A 15572-nucleotide genomic window follows, 5' to 3' on the forward strand; every position below is an offset into this window, starting at 1 on the left:
GTTCTTTAGCCAGTTGGTGAGGCAAACTAACTTGTTAACATTCTCTGACAGTAAAGCTGACCGCTTCTTTTGCCCAATGTGTCCTGCGGGTGAGTCTGGTTAAGCGCATTGCACTTGAAACCCCCTCGCCAAGCAACGCATGCTTCGCGTTGCGGTAGTACTTAAGGCTGGTATTACTACTGTGAAACGATAACGTCTTCCCACAGAGTGTACATATCAACTTGGTTTTATTGAATGTTCGATCTTTGTTTTTTTGGAACACGATCTTCCCGTCCAGGTTCATCAGATTTATCCATGTTGTTTGTTTGTTTGAATGGCAGCTGCCGTCTGACTGCATTAGAGCGGTGACTAGTGCATAGTGGGCGGAATTGTGGGTATATTGGAAGGTCCTTCTGCACATGTATTAAATGCGTAAAAAAAAAAAAAAGCTCTAAAAATATTACAAACGCCGTCCGTGCGGTGCGATTATTGATAACCCCGTGCTACTGATTTAGCCGAGGCTGTGATGAGTGCCCATAGCAATGCTGTTAACTTTTCATTGCTTCTAAATATTACATTACATTACATGTCATTTGGCTGACGCTTTTGTCCGAAGCGACTTACAATTAGTACACTCAGCATTTATGAGGGGCCATTTAGGGGTTCAGTATCTTGCCAGGGACACTTCGGCATGCAGATGGGGAAGAGTGGGATTTGAACAGGCAACCTTCTTGTTGGAGAACCACCGCTCTACCCCCTAGGCCACACTGCCCCAGAACAGCCCGGCTCTTCTCATACATGGGAGGGGAAAAAATGACACCCACTCTTTGGAAGACCTTAAACTTGCAAAAGACCAGAATTACTTTTACTGCAGATTTGACAGACAATGGACCAGTTCTAACCCTACCCCACATTCCCAACCCCCCTCCACAGCTATTACACCTCTTCTTCCCAACCTGGACAAAGACTCTACCCTCCACCCATAAAATTAATCGAGAAGAAGGGGGCTGACAGAGACTGCTTGTGTACAGGGCCCAAAATCTTTTGATACGCCCCTGGTTCCACTGCAAGACGTTAGCACTATTTCTGATTCACTTGTTTCAAAAACATTTTGATTCTCACCTCTCTGGGATTGAATATCATCGCCTTCCTGTTTTTGAGGTGAAACACCAGTCTTTAAAGGTGTCAATTTCATCCCTGTTGAATGAGCTTGAACTCAATGTATCATCAGAAAACTGCTGCATCTTTGTGAATGTTACTGCAGTAGATGTTTAAAATTGAGTTTAACATTTTTTTATATCGTTGGGAAGTTCAAACTTAATTCAACAAAAGGAATAATTTCATTAAGAAAGTTGGTCTTCAGTAGACAGACAGGTTGTCTAATATTTTACAATTGCATCTGAGATATAGTGGAGTAGACTCAAAACGTTGCATAAAATGGACTAAGCTTGAAGTACCTTGAATTTGTCCAAACGGTAGTGAGTTAAACCTCCTGAAGCGTAATAGTAAAATAAATACCATGTCTAATCATACTGTATAGTAGTGCCTTATTGATTTAGACATTCTCAGGGCACCAATTGATGCTACTAAAGAGAGACCTATCTAATATCATACTGACTGCTTACATAGTTTCCAGTGGGTTTAGAAACAGTGTTAGTAATGGGCCTGTAATTTGCTGCAGCATGTACAGTATCCTCTCCCAGGAACTGTGGGAAGATTGCTTAATCTGTTGACTCATAAAGAGCTTCCTCTGGGAAGCTGAGAGTATAACATCTACTATAATTACTGGATCCACCACAAGTCACAGCAGTGCTTTGACATTGATTATACCTTATTAAACATGTAATCAGTCTGTGCTGACACTGTTGGGTCTTGTGTGGACGTGATTCTGCCTTTGACTGGTTCATCTCTCAAAACAAACAGGAAGAAGAACACACATATTTTGTCAGTCAGTTAAATGTCAGTCATGAAGCAAAATCGTGTCAATGTTTCAATAGTGTGTTCTCCAATGGAAAAATGTAATAATCAATAAAAGCTCAAAGCTGGAATTAAAGGTGGCAACACATTCTTCCTGTCCACGCATTATACTCCTATGCACCTTCGGGTCTGTTTGGTCTGACTAACTGTCTTAAAAGACTTGAGTGGGTCGTCCTCTAACCATCAATCTGTCAGTTTTATCCCATTTTTAAGTATAAGAATAAATTACCTCTAATGTCTCTGCCGTGTTTATAGGGACAATGCTGCACATAGATGCATTGTATGCCTATGTGTGAGAATAGACACGCTTTAAGTGGTCATTAATACTAGAAACATTAAAACTCAGGATAAAATCTTTCTCTGTTTACTCCGCTGTGAACCACAATGTTTCTGTTTATGACACAAACGTTATGACACTTTACGTACAAGTAAAAGCACTCAATTTTTTCACATTCTGAATCCACTCATTTGTTCCAACAGGGCTTTGATTGGGGGCGCTAGTGCGCATGCAAAGGATGTAGACGTGTTTGGTCGGCGCTCCTCTCCGCGACTTACAAAATCATCTTTATACCGCGTTTTTTTTGCCCATAGACCCAAAGTGTGTGTATGTTTATCTCCCTAAGAACTTTATCAAATGAAAATCCAAAATGCCGAAGCCAAACGTCTCCAGCAAAGCCAAATCCCGCTACAGTCAAGCTGCCGGAGCTGGAGCTAGGACCGCCGATAGCTGCAGCCTTGCTGGCGATTCTCCCACCAGGTCGGACATGCCTCCAGATAAAACCTATGGAGCTGTGCAAAGAGGTATCAGAGTCAATCCTGCGCTGCATTAACAAACGTTTCGATGCCTTTGAGGCTAAGTTTCAGTCACTCGCTGCATCGCAGGCCGAACTGCAAGCACGTGTAGCTAGCCAGGAACAGGCTATTAGCGAACTTGACGTCCGCATGCTAGCGCTAGAGGCTAAATGCACTGAGCTGACGGGACGCAACACTCAGCTTCACACCAAGGTGCTTGACCTGGAGGCCCGCTCTCGGAGGATCAACATCAAAATTGTGGGGATCTAAGAGGGTGAGGAGGACGGTGAATTTGTCTCCAGATTAATCCCTAAACTGGTTGGCGACGAATACTTTCCGCATCCAGTAAAAGTCGACCGGGCGCACCGCTCCCTCCAACCGAAGCCGGCTGTCGGCACCAGACAGCGTACCATCCTAGCGCGCATCCATCACTTTCAGGAGAAGGAGTTGATTCTTCGCCTCGGCAGACAACAATCCATGGAGTACAAGGGAGAAAAGGTCCTTGTCTTCCCGGAATACACCAGCGAGGTAATGGCTCAGCGCCGTGCCTTCAGAGAAGCTTTATGTTTACCCCGGGATGGCCGGCAACCCAAGATATTCGCAGACCCGAAGGAGGCGGCGAAGTCCCTGGAAAGGAATAATGTACGAGAAGGGGAGTAGATCCACACACTGACATTCTTCATTTAATTCACGGTTGCGCCGAGTTGAGGCAACTATTTGTTCAAAGCAGCTAACCAGCTGCTCACAGCATTGGGACTTTTTGCATTTTGTCTTATATACACTATATTACAACGGTCCACTTTGAACTGCTGCCATGTTCGCACAACTTGAGGTGCTGATACTGTTTATATCGCGGTATCATATAATTAATGTTACTATATTGTCGCGGGGAGGGGGCTAGTGGTAACATATTCTAGTTACTTGCCCAGTAGCTCCCTTTGAGATGAACACGGGATGCTATGTGCCAGGTTCGGGGAGGCATAAGGTGGGGTGGGAGGGGAGGGATGTTACCGTTCTTGTTGTCTTTTACCGTTTTTCATTTGGTCAGTGCTTTACTTTACACTATTTGGTCGTAGGGGACACATTTTCTTATGGAAGGGGCAATATCTCTGTAGAATCATTTGCTAGTGATGAACAGGGTGGTTAAATTTGTGAGCTTCAATGTGAATGGGTTAAAAGGACCTATTAAACGGAAGAGGGTACTAACACATTTGAAAAAATTGAAAATAGACATTGCCTTTATACAGGAAACCCATCTGGTGCCCCTGGAGCATAGAAAATTGAAAAGGGATTGGATAGGGCATGTAATATCATCATCCTTTAACTCTAAAGCTAGGGGAGTGGCCATCTTGATAAATAAGAACACACCTGTAACAATTGGAGAAACCATTGTTGATACATTGGGGAGATATGTTTTGGTGAATTGTCAGATCTACTCGGAACCCTGGACCCTCTTAAATTTGTATGCACCCAATTATGACGATGAGTCATTTGTTCAGGATATATTCCTGAAGGTGTCGGCAGGACGGCAAAACATTCTTATGGGGGGTGACTTTAATTTCTGCCTGGATCCTGTTCTAGATAAGTCAGCTCTATTGGTATCCAAATCTAAAGCAACCAAAATTACAATAGAATTCATTAAGGAACTAAACTTAACTGATGTGTGGAGACAAATGCACCCTCAAACCCGAGATTATTCTTTTTACTCTGGTCGCCACAACTCTTTTACTCGGATTGATCTTTTCCTGTGGTCGTCACAGCTGATCCACAGAGCAGTAGAATCTGAGTACTTGTCCAGAATATTATCAGATCACTCACCTCTGACCCTGTTCATTTATATGCCTGAAAAAACTACTAATATGTATAGGTGGCGTCTGAACCCTACTCTCCTTCAAAAGCCAGATTTCTGCAAATTTATAAGAGATCAGATTGGGCTATTCTGTGAGACAAATTGTGCTTCTTCTCCCAATAGTTTTATATTATGGGACACACTAAAAGCCTTTTTAAGGGGACAAATAATCTCTTATACCAAAGGTATCAAAAAGAAATACATGGCAGAAATAGAAGAATTGGAAGGAGACATTTTGAAACTGGAAAAGGAGTTTCAAAAATCAAGGTCTAAAGATGTACACCAGTCTTTGGTAAATAAAAAGCTGAGATACAATACTTTGCATACTTACAAAATTGAAAAAAACATTCTAAGAAACAAGCAGAGATACTATGAATTGGGAGAGAAGGCGCACAAAATTCTGTCTTGGCAACTGAGAAAAGAAGAAACCTCTAGGACGATTAATTCAATCCAAACTGAAACAGGTTCTGTATCACATAACCCAACAGAAATTAATGATGTATTCAAACAATTTTACACACATTTATACACATCAGAACCACCAGAGAATCTGAGTAGCATTGATGAATTTTTGTCCATGATTGAACTGCCCAAACTTGGCCAAGAAGATCAAAATAGTCTTGATCTGCCCTTTACACAAAAAGAAATTGAAAAAGCTCTGGGCTCATTACAAGCAAACAAATCACCAGGAGAAGATGGGTTCCCTCCAGAATTTTACAGGGAATTTAAGGACTTACTCCTCCCACTTCTCATGGATGTCATCAACTTGGCCTCTAAGACTCGAACACTCCTCTACAGCCATAATTACTGTTATTTACAAAAAAAATAGAGATCCTTTGAAATGCTCTTCATATCGGCCGATTTCATTGTTAAATACAGATTATAAATTAATTTCCAAGGCCCTGGCTAACAGACTTGGCCAATACCTGCCACGACTAATAAATCCAGACCAGTGTGGCTTTATTTCAAAACGTTTCTCAGCTAATAACCTGTGTAGGCTTTTTAATATTATTCACTTAACAAAATCTGAAATGGAACCCAGTATAGCTTTGGCTTTAGATGCTGAGAAGGCCTTTGATAGGCTAGAGTGGCCATACTTATTTAAAGTGTTGGCCAAGTTTGGGTTCGGTCAATTATTTATTAGCTGGGTTCAAACTTTATATCATAAACCCCAGGCAAAAATCAGCACCAATGGAAAGATTTCATCTACGTTCCCTTTAAGCAGATCAAGTCGACAGGGATGCCCTATGTCTCCAGCACTTTTTGTCTTAGCAATTGAACCTTTGGCTGAAGCAATTAGACAAGATCCTGATATAAAAGGCTTTCAGGTGGGTCAGGCAGTTCATAAAATTAATTTACTGGCAGATGATGTTATTCTGTACTTAAAAGATCCTGATAACTCTCTTTCCAAATTACAAACTGTATTAAACACTTATAGTAATGTTTCAGGCTATAAGGTGAATTTGGAAAAAAGTGAAATTATTCCATTGACAAATTTTGATCACTCTAAACTCCAGCGAACAAGTCAATTTAGATGGCCTATGGATGGTATAAAATACCTTGGTATATTTGTAGACAACAACCTCAAAAACCTGTACAAACTGAATTACCTCCCACTGCTCAGTAAGATTGAAGATGATTTACGTAGATGGATGGGCTTGCCTCTCACTTTGATTGGAAGAGTGAATTGTATTAAAATGAATGTAAAACCGAGATTGCAATATCTGTTTCAATCCCTACCCATTCCACTGCCACAATCATTCTTCAAAGCTCTCAATAGATACGTCAGGCAATTTTTATGGAATTGTAAAACACCCCGGATATCTGTGGAGAAACTAACATGGGACTATGGCTCGGGGGGACTACGACTGCCAAGTTTTAAAAACTACTACCTGGCAGCTCAACTGAGGTTCATCTCATTCTTTTTTGAGAGCAGTGGCGCCCCCTCTTGGACACAAATCGGATTATACCCCCTGAATGAAAAGGTCCCCAGTGACTTCATTTATAAGCACAATTCTAGACCTGTAAACAACAGGACAGATAACCCTATATTGAGGCATCTGATAAAAATATGGTATGAGGTTCACAAAATTCTTGGATTGAAGGTGGGGCTGTCACCTAAAACACATTTAAAGCAAAATGAACTTATGCCCATGACACTTGATAATAAGATTCTGGACAGATGGCACCATAAGGGAATCCAACAGGTGGAAGATTGCTTCGACAAAAGACTTTTCATGCCATTCGAACACCTGAAGAGGAAATATAATTTGTCCAATCAAACCTTTTTCTGTTATCTCCAATTAAGATCCTTTCTGAGGGCTAATTTGGGTCCTGAAATGACTCTGCCTGTTATGAACGACGTTGAAAGACTTGTTTGTGATGGGAACACACATAAATTTATTTCTAAAATGTATCGCCTATTGTTGAATGAAGGTCCAAAACCAGGTGTGCATAAATCTAGAATGAAGTGGGAGTCAGATCTCAATGTTACAATTGACGAACAATTTTGGACAGAACTATGTCAAAACAGCTTGTCAACTATTATCAATGCCCGCTACAGATTGATTAACTATAATATTCTACATCAATTATATCTTACCCCAGAAAAATTACACTCATTCAAATCTAACCTGTCAGTAATGTGCTTTAGATGTGATACTGAAGTTGGTTCCTTTTTGCATTGTACCTGTCTGTGTATGAAAGTTAGGCCTTTCTGGCATGATATCTGCTCCACTTTAACCAGGATCACGGGAGTAGATGTTCCAGTGGACCCTGAATTTTGTTTATTGGGGAACTTAACAAGTATTCGCTGTTCTCTAACCAATACACAACTCAAATTCATTGAAGTTGCTCTATGTGTGGCTAAGAAGTGCATTGCAGTGTCATGGAAATCTGACTCCCCTCTTCTTATTGACAGGTGGTCTGTTGAGATGAATAGTTGCATCCCCCTGGAAAAATTTACGTATTGTCTCAGAAAGCGATATAACACCTTTTTGAAAATTTGGCAGCCATATTTAGATTATATTGGTACATATCTTACACCAAACACTCAATGACTTAATGTAGTTGTTTGTATTGACCTTGAACACTGACCATTTATTTTATTTTTTGTATCTTATTTTATTTTTATTTATTTGTATATTTTTTTTAAGGGGGACGGGGGGCATTTTGTTATTTCTTTTTTGTCCTTTGTTATGTCTCTATACTGTTAGTATATTGATATGTTTGTTTGTACACATTAAAATATAAAACTGAAAATAAAATATTTAAAAAAAAACAGGGCTTTGATTGTTATCGACAGACCGAAAGATGCGCATCTTCATACTGTAGAGTCCTGACATTTAGTTAAGTACATAAACCTACTTGTTATGGAAGGAAATGCAGGAGATAAACCTGCAACTCCAACAACAGCAGAGGAAGCACAGCGCGTGTGAAAAACAGACAACTGTGGTGGTGGCTGTGGCTGAGGGGTAGAGTGGTCGTCCTCCAACCTGAAGGTGGGCAGTTCGATCCCCAGTCTGACCCATCTGCATGCCGAAGTGTCCTTGGGCAAGATGCTGAACCCTGAATGGCCCCCCATAGAATAACTAAATGCTACAAATTGATGCACTGTATGAATGTGTGTGTGAATGTAGAACTGTACTGTAAAGCGCTTTGAGTGGTCATAAAGATTAGAAACGCGCTATATAAATACAAAGCCATTTACAACTGACAAACAGCTAATCTGGGCGCGACAACAGCTAGTTAATCCAGAGAGTTGGGGGGATCGACAGTGAGAATGGGATTACGACCAGAATTGACGTCACAGCCAGTCTTAATAGCATAGCCACAGCGTTCCTGCCACGGTGCTCGGGTGCTCCGGGGTGATGTCCTCGGGCTGCTGGCTCCATGTCAGTGGATCGCTTCTGGGGACGTGACGGTGTTTGTTCCGGTGACAGGTCGGTATTTGTTTACGGGTAGCAGCAGCGAGCTAACGCTAGCTTCTTTGGGTGTATGTCGCCCCGGTTGAAGCAGCAGGTATAAATAGAAAACAGCTGTTTGTGGGGAGCTGCCGGAAGAGCCGGTGAGGGGACAGTGTCTCTGCCGCTGCGGCCAGTTATATGGTTTACGGGTAGCAGCAGCGAGCTAACGCTAGCTTGCTGCTAGGTTGTGTTTAAAGTTGCAGCACTTTCTGAAATGGTTGCTTGTGCACGTATTTACAGCACTGTTGCACGGATATGTGGCACCCCAACCGGAAGGCATCGGACTGGGAGGTGGGGGAGAGATCCCATTTTGGGTCCGGTGGGGAGAAACAATGCTCTCGGAGGCTAACCCGAGTTATCTGTGTGTGTGTGTGTCGCCCCGGTTGAAGCAGCAGGTATAAATAGAAAACAGCGTTTTTTGTGGGGCTTTGTTAGAGAATAGCCCCTGAACGTGTTCCAGGAATATATATTAATTGTGGTTTGTGCCAAACTGTGGTTTGTGAATATGCACTTTATAAATACAATTTCATTAATTTATATTGTTATGATGATGATGAATTATTATTATTGATTTTGTTGTGCATAACCCACAGCACTCGCTGCTACTGTAGCATATTCTGACAGCAGGTCAGCCACAATCACAATTCATAGCAATTATACTTTCAGTGTAGTTGGGCGCAGCTGTATAAATAACAATCAAGGTTGAGCTATTCTTAGATCTATTTTTATCCTTTCCCGGTAAAATAAATAACCCTGAGCATTACTTAAGCAGAAATGCATTTTAAATATCCCCTATGTTAACACAAATCTTAACACATGATGAAAAAAACAAAACTTCCTAGGATAACTTCCTGTCCTTTTAAGAAGTGAGACTGGACTAACTGTGCTAACTGGCTCTGTAGGGCACTGATTTTACAGAGCCCTCAGTGTCTGTGTCACTGGCGATAGGCAGTATCATATTTACATTACTCACTATACCCTTGGCAATAGGCCTTACCGTAGGCTTTCAGACTACTAAATAATTCACATATCACAAATCATAGTACAGACTTCATTCCACTATTTTTTAGGTAAAAATCAAATATTAGTGATATTAGCCCTCTAAGGAGCAGCCACCTACCTACCCCCGGTCTGCCCCTGCAACCCTATCTGCTTTTTTTACACATAAACACCCTCCTTCCCTGCAGACTCTTCAGCCATGGTAATGTGATGACAAAAGTTGTGCAGTATGTTGATGTATGTCTATGTTACCCCCTTACTTCACAATCCACCCTGAAACATTTCATATGCTTGGGCCTTTGAGTCTTTAGTTGCTTAATAAGTTCTTATCCCAAGGCAAATATTTGGAAACTTACTTTTCATGATGCCGAAATTAAGAGACTTGCACCTTAAAGTAAAAACAATTAAAAGTTAAATTTCCACTATTAATATAACTTGTGTATTATTGGGTTAAATATTTATATTCAAGATTAAAACAGATGTTGATTAATTTTTCCTTGAAAAGGAAATTACAGATTTTATTAACATTTACAGAATTTTCAAATACAGCACTTTTTATACATGTATATGTGGTACACCAGAGGGGGTTTCTAAATTCTAGAGCTCGTAAACCGAGAAGGCCTGTAACTTTCATTCCTCTAAAAAAGGTTCATTCTTCATTCGTCACCTGACACTGATTAGGTTGTAGAAGAGGACACAGTTCTAATAAACCCCTACAATAAGTACAAGAATTTAAAATTAGACACTTGTGAGGAGGTGATTCTTCCTTTACCTGGTTCATCTCTCAAAACAAAGGACTAACAAATATATGGTTTTAAATGACACACGGTTAGTCATTAAGCGTAATCTTGTCAATACTACAATAGTGTATTTTCCCAGGGAAAAATGTAATCATCATTAAAGAGGGGTCTATCCAAAGTATAGGTGAGACGGTGGTCTAGTGGCAGAAACTTGGACTATGGGCAGAGAAGGTCTCTGGTTCGTCTCTGGTTCGACTCCACGGAGAGACAACAAAAGACGAACCTGGATTGATCTGTCCAAAAATCCAAGAGTCTCCCTACCCTGTCTAGTGCCCCTGAGCAAGGCACCTTACTCCCCCAACATCTGCTCCCCGAGCACCATGGTCGCTCACTGCTCTGTGTGTCCTGCACCAGATGGGTTAAAAACAGGGGTTAAATTTCCCTACCTGCATGAGTGTGCCTTTGCATGTCTGTGCATGTGTTTGGGACTAATAAATGCATCTTAATCTTGCATCTTAATGCGCATTATGTTCCTGTTCAAACTCAGGTCTCAATTTGTTCTAACTTAATCTCTGCCGCATCGAAATCAGATAGGCCTCTTAAAAGACTGGATCTAAGACCCTGTCTTCTTCTGTCACATACCGGAGATACTAAGCCCCTGATGCTCTGACATTTTTATAGAGACAGTGATGTGTAACAGACTTAAGAATGTACTGTATTTATAATTTGTATTTGTGAATTTTATTGTTATAATTTTATTTGTTAATGCTACCTGCAGAAGTGATGTTGCTGTGCAGCAACTTTTGTGGTCCCCGAAGTTCTTACTTCCTGTCGGCTCTTCCTTCCCTCAGTGCAATTTTGTTACACTGAGGGTAAGTCACCTGTTGAAATGCTCTGTGCTGTTTTATTGTTTTCTAGATAAATGACCGGTGTAAATTTCATGTTGTATATAAAAGTACATTGCGCTGTTGTTTTGAGTCTTTATATGTTTTGGAAATGCTGTAAATTAACATTATTAAAACGTCCACGGAGATGTTTTTTATGTAATGCGGCCGCCATTTTGTTTTCGCGCAATTATTTTGGCAGCCTTTATTAAAATGTATTCTATTTTGTAAACTTTTGAATGGAGGAAAAAGGTTTCTGCAGGTATGTGGGTTTCCTTTTTGATTTAATAACTGTTTGCCCAACAGTGTGTTACTGGTGAGTTTAGTTTTTATGTAATAGATAAGGGTTTCTGCAGGTGTCTGCAGCTAAATAAAGAACCCAAAACCAAGTCCTGAATCTCATGTTTACATCCGTTACAGATGCACATTGATACATTTTGTGCCTGTATGTTTGAATAGTGGGGATGGCAAAAATGACACTGTAAAAAAACGATTTGAGTGAGCATTATGACTAGAAAAGCGCAATATAAATACAGAACCTTTAGCATTTCGATGCATGCTACTGTCAAACCTGTGTGTTTAATATGACGCAGGGAAATGCCAGCTTGCTATAAAGGCTTGTAACAGAGGTGAGCAGCTACAATAACTGTTGGGTTTTCTCTACAAACTTAAGGTCTCAACCTTATCACTGCATGAAAAGAAGAAATTGTGCCAGTTAATGTCGTAGGAAATTATTGGTGAAATTTCTGTTATCAGTGTCTTGCCGTTTTACAAGCCTGAAAATGTTTGGAGGTGATCCCCCTTCTCCTAAGCCTAGGGGAGGCTTTCACATGCAAATGCCAAAGCTCTGCACTTTACAAATGCAAATCAGGATAGTTTCCCTCGGAGCAGATAACACCTTTTTCTAAACTGTCTGGCGTTGGTACACCAGGCTTAAAATAGATATAAAACCTGAAATTGTAAATTGATCTTAAGTCAAGTAAGTGTGCTATAATTAATTACATTGTATACCACAAGCAAAATCAATGCTTTGAAAAAGCACATTTCAGCATTTTATTATTATCCAAAACACAATCCTAAATCTCAACCACTGTACAGAGTGGCATGATTACAGTCACTTTTCAATTGTGCTGGTTAAATGCACAGTGGATGTGTTAACCACACATCTACCACCAATCCGCTCAACAGGAAGAAATGAAGTAATAGAATCATGGGGATTGGTCAATTAAGCACATTTATGATTATTATGATTCATGTGATCTCTGTCCAACTGGCAGGGACAGGGATATTGTTTTTCTTTGCGTATTCAAATGCCAGTTCACGGCACTTAACTGGAGCAAGGCCATGGAACTGGTCAGCTAGTTGTTTCAAGTGTTTGGCTCCTCCTCCATGTCATCTGTGAATATTCTCTTTACCTCAGCTACTGCACACCAGGCTACTGATTTTACTTTCCCTTTCTCTTTTTTCTTTATGAATCTTTTGAGGGTTGTCTTGTCAATATTTCTATCCCTTCCAGCTTTTCTTAAGGACTTCTTTCCTTGCATGACCTCAGCAGCTACACTCTCCATCTCTGCGAGGGGTGTATGGCCCCAGGTTGTTTTCCTGGTGTATAGTTTCTTGGCATGATGGCTTTTCTACAATGTTCATGACATTAAAAATAAAACATTTATAATGTAATATAACACTAAAATATGTTTTAAACTAAACTTAACTTGTGCTTCATGGTGGGGTAAAGTGAGACACTGTCTCACTTTACCCCACAGCATTTGACCCACTTTACCCCACAGCCACCGTTTTTGAAAACATCTCTTAGCAATTCAGGCTAATCTTCAGTTAGCATCAATCACATGGTTTTATATGTTGGAGTGTTTCTACCTTATTCAATTTGTTTTGACACAACAGTTTATTCCACAGCACCAGCACCAACTTCTCCTTCACAGCAAGGGGAGAACGGGAGGGGCTTTTAAACATAATGGTCAAATGACCACAAATGTGTTCCGTTGCCTAGATACAGGGGTGTCTAACATTACCCCGCTCTCCCCTACTGGCTTTCCATAAAGATATCTGTCCTCCCAAAATACTGGAAATTCCCTCATTTGAACTTCTTATTAAACTTTCTCAGTATTCAATTAAAACACTCAACGACTTACAATATGTGCATTTAACTATGAGGGTACAAACACAGAACAGCAGAAATCATGTAAGTACAATAACTTAAAACCAGATAACATAAACGGGTCCTCTCAGTCACATACTCATCCCATATAAAATGTAAATTTAAAAGCTGTTTTAACCGCTGCTTTAAGATGAAAAGGACAGTTTTGAAGCTTTACTCTGAAAAGCGGACGTCAGTCGTTTGCGTCATCACCTGATCGGCATGTCCAATCACAGCCTCGTGAATACAGAGTCTGTCTGCCGCAGATATGCGAGGCTCCTGTAGTTTGTTCCGTACAAGTGACTCTATTTTCGGTTTTAATAACTTGCTGAAGTCGACACGACGCTGTTTCCCTGGAGGAGAAGATGAGTGCGTGGGAAAGCAAAGCCCGAGGGCCCGGTGTGGAGGAGTCGAAGCGGAGAAGACGGACGCACAGTCCCTGAACAAAGGTGATACCCAGCGAAGCCATTGCTAACTGCTAAGCTAACTCAGATTTGAAAAACGTGTGAACATTAGCGCGACAGTTGTTAAAAGTGAAATAAAGCATCGAGTGCTTTAGCGGAACTAGTGCATGTTTGAATATGTATGAACAGTTTGTTCTCTGTAACATTTTTCATAAACGTGGTTTTTGTTTGTTTGTAGGAAACTCTCCCTCATAGCTGTGATGAAAATGGCCGGCGGAGCGAGGGAATGAATAAAGAAGAGCTGTTCTGTTTAAAATACATCCTCCAGCTTTACTTTATCTGATCCATTTCATAGTTTTCACAGCCGGATTCCTGCACACAATGACGCAGTCACTGCACATTACGCCGAGACTCGCTGAAAGTCCGCATTTGCAGTGCGTAAGTATGTGTTTAGGATTTTTGCTGTGGATCTTCCAACGGTGATGCAGCAAGGCTATTTCCGTTTATTAATAATAAACTCATGTTTCTCATATTGTTTTACAGCTGCCTGTACTATGACGTCCTAAGACCCATTATGAGCCGGTATGAAGGAGCTTCCAGTACAACCAACCGGACCTTGCCTCAGCATTGAGGCGTTCAGGAGACGGCAGAGAAGAAAGAGGGTAAGGTTAGATTCATTAAATCATTTTTCAGATGCATGTAGGTGTATGTTGTCATTGAACTGTGCTAATTGTACTGATTGTGTCTACAGCTGATTGAAGCGGGACAGATGACATCGATCCATCCTTCCACAGCCAGGAGCTCAACAACCTGTGTGCCACACTTCAAATAAGACCAGAAGCTACACTGGATCTCACAGCTACACACCACAGATGTCTACACACTGGGGCAGATTCGGACAGAGTCCCACAAAGAACATATGACCCAGAGGCTGCAAAGAGACATTTCAAGCTTCACCTGATTAGCTTTTCACTGGCTAGGCCAGTTGTGTTTGTACAATATTTGTGCTGTATGTAAATAAAGCTTTGACTCAACATATACCTTGTTCATGTTTTTTTCCCTGTACAATATGTTCACATATTACATCAAGCATCAAATGAATGAATATCTTAATTAACTGCATTGCTTTTGGTAAAGGCTTACAAATAAATTATTAAATATTATATATATTATTAGTAACAACTATAAATTAATTTTTATTATAAATGTTGTGTGGGAGGGGTTTACCCCACGTGTGTGCTGCATGACCCAGGGTGACCAATGGCAACACTTCTACCAACCAATCACGAGTGACTTTCCGGGTTGGTTTCCTCCAATGGGGAATCGAGAATCAGCAGCGGCTTCGCCCGGAGTCAAATGCTAATTAGATAACACCACGCCCCTTATTTTCCTCTGTCTGGCTGTCCTCAGCCATGTGGGGCCCTGCTCACAGGCTGGGCCCTCACAAGGGATAAAGCACAGGGACAGTATATCATTTAAGTGAGACTTGTAGTGTGGAGGACAGATGTATACATCAATTAAATTTTTCGCTTTTAAATATATCACTTTCTCAATAAACTCATCTATACAAACCTGCAACCCAGCTAGTCCACATCCTACATATCTTTAAATCTTAGTACTTAAATCAATCCATAATTTAGTTAAAACCAAGGGAGCTTACATTTCAACAGGTCTGCTCAGGAAGAGAGAATAAGCATATAACAAAGTCTGATCGCAATGGGGTTAACATTTGATCCAAATTTTAACAACATCTTTTTATACTCCCAAAGAATAAGTCCACTTATCCATTTGAACTATTTTAACAATTATAAAAAAACAGTCTTTCAAT

General features: G+C 40.6%; 1 long non-coding RNA gene across 1 annotated transcript; it reads left to right on the top strand.

Moving 5' to 3' along the window:
• Positions 1-13570: 13570 nt before the first annotated feature.
• On the top strand, positions 13571-14782 carry LOC133955750 (uncharacterized). The gene is made up of 4 exons (XR_009920903.1): positions 13571-13789; positions 13983-14182; positions 14288-14406; positions 14496-14782. It is a non-coding gene; the product is annotated as an uncharacterized LOC133955750 (long non-coding RNA).
• Positions 14783-15572: the final 790 nt, after the last annotated feature.

The sequence above is a fragment of the Platichthys flesus genome, chromosome 6 (assembly GCF_949316205.1).
Source record: "Platichthys flesus chromosome 6, fPlaFle2.1, whole genome shotgun sequence".
Taxonomy (NCBI): domain Eukaryota; kingdom Metazoa; phylum Chordata; class Actinopteri; order Pleuronectiformes; family Pleuronectidae; genus Platichthys; species Platichthys flesus.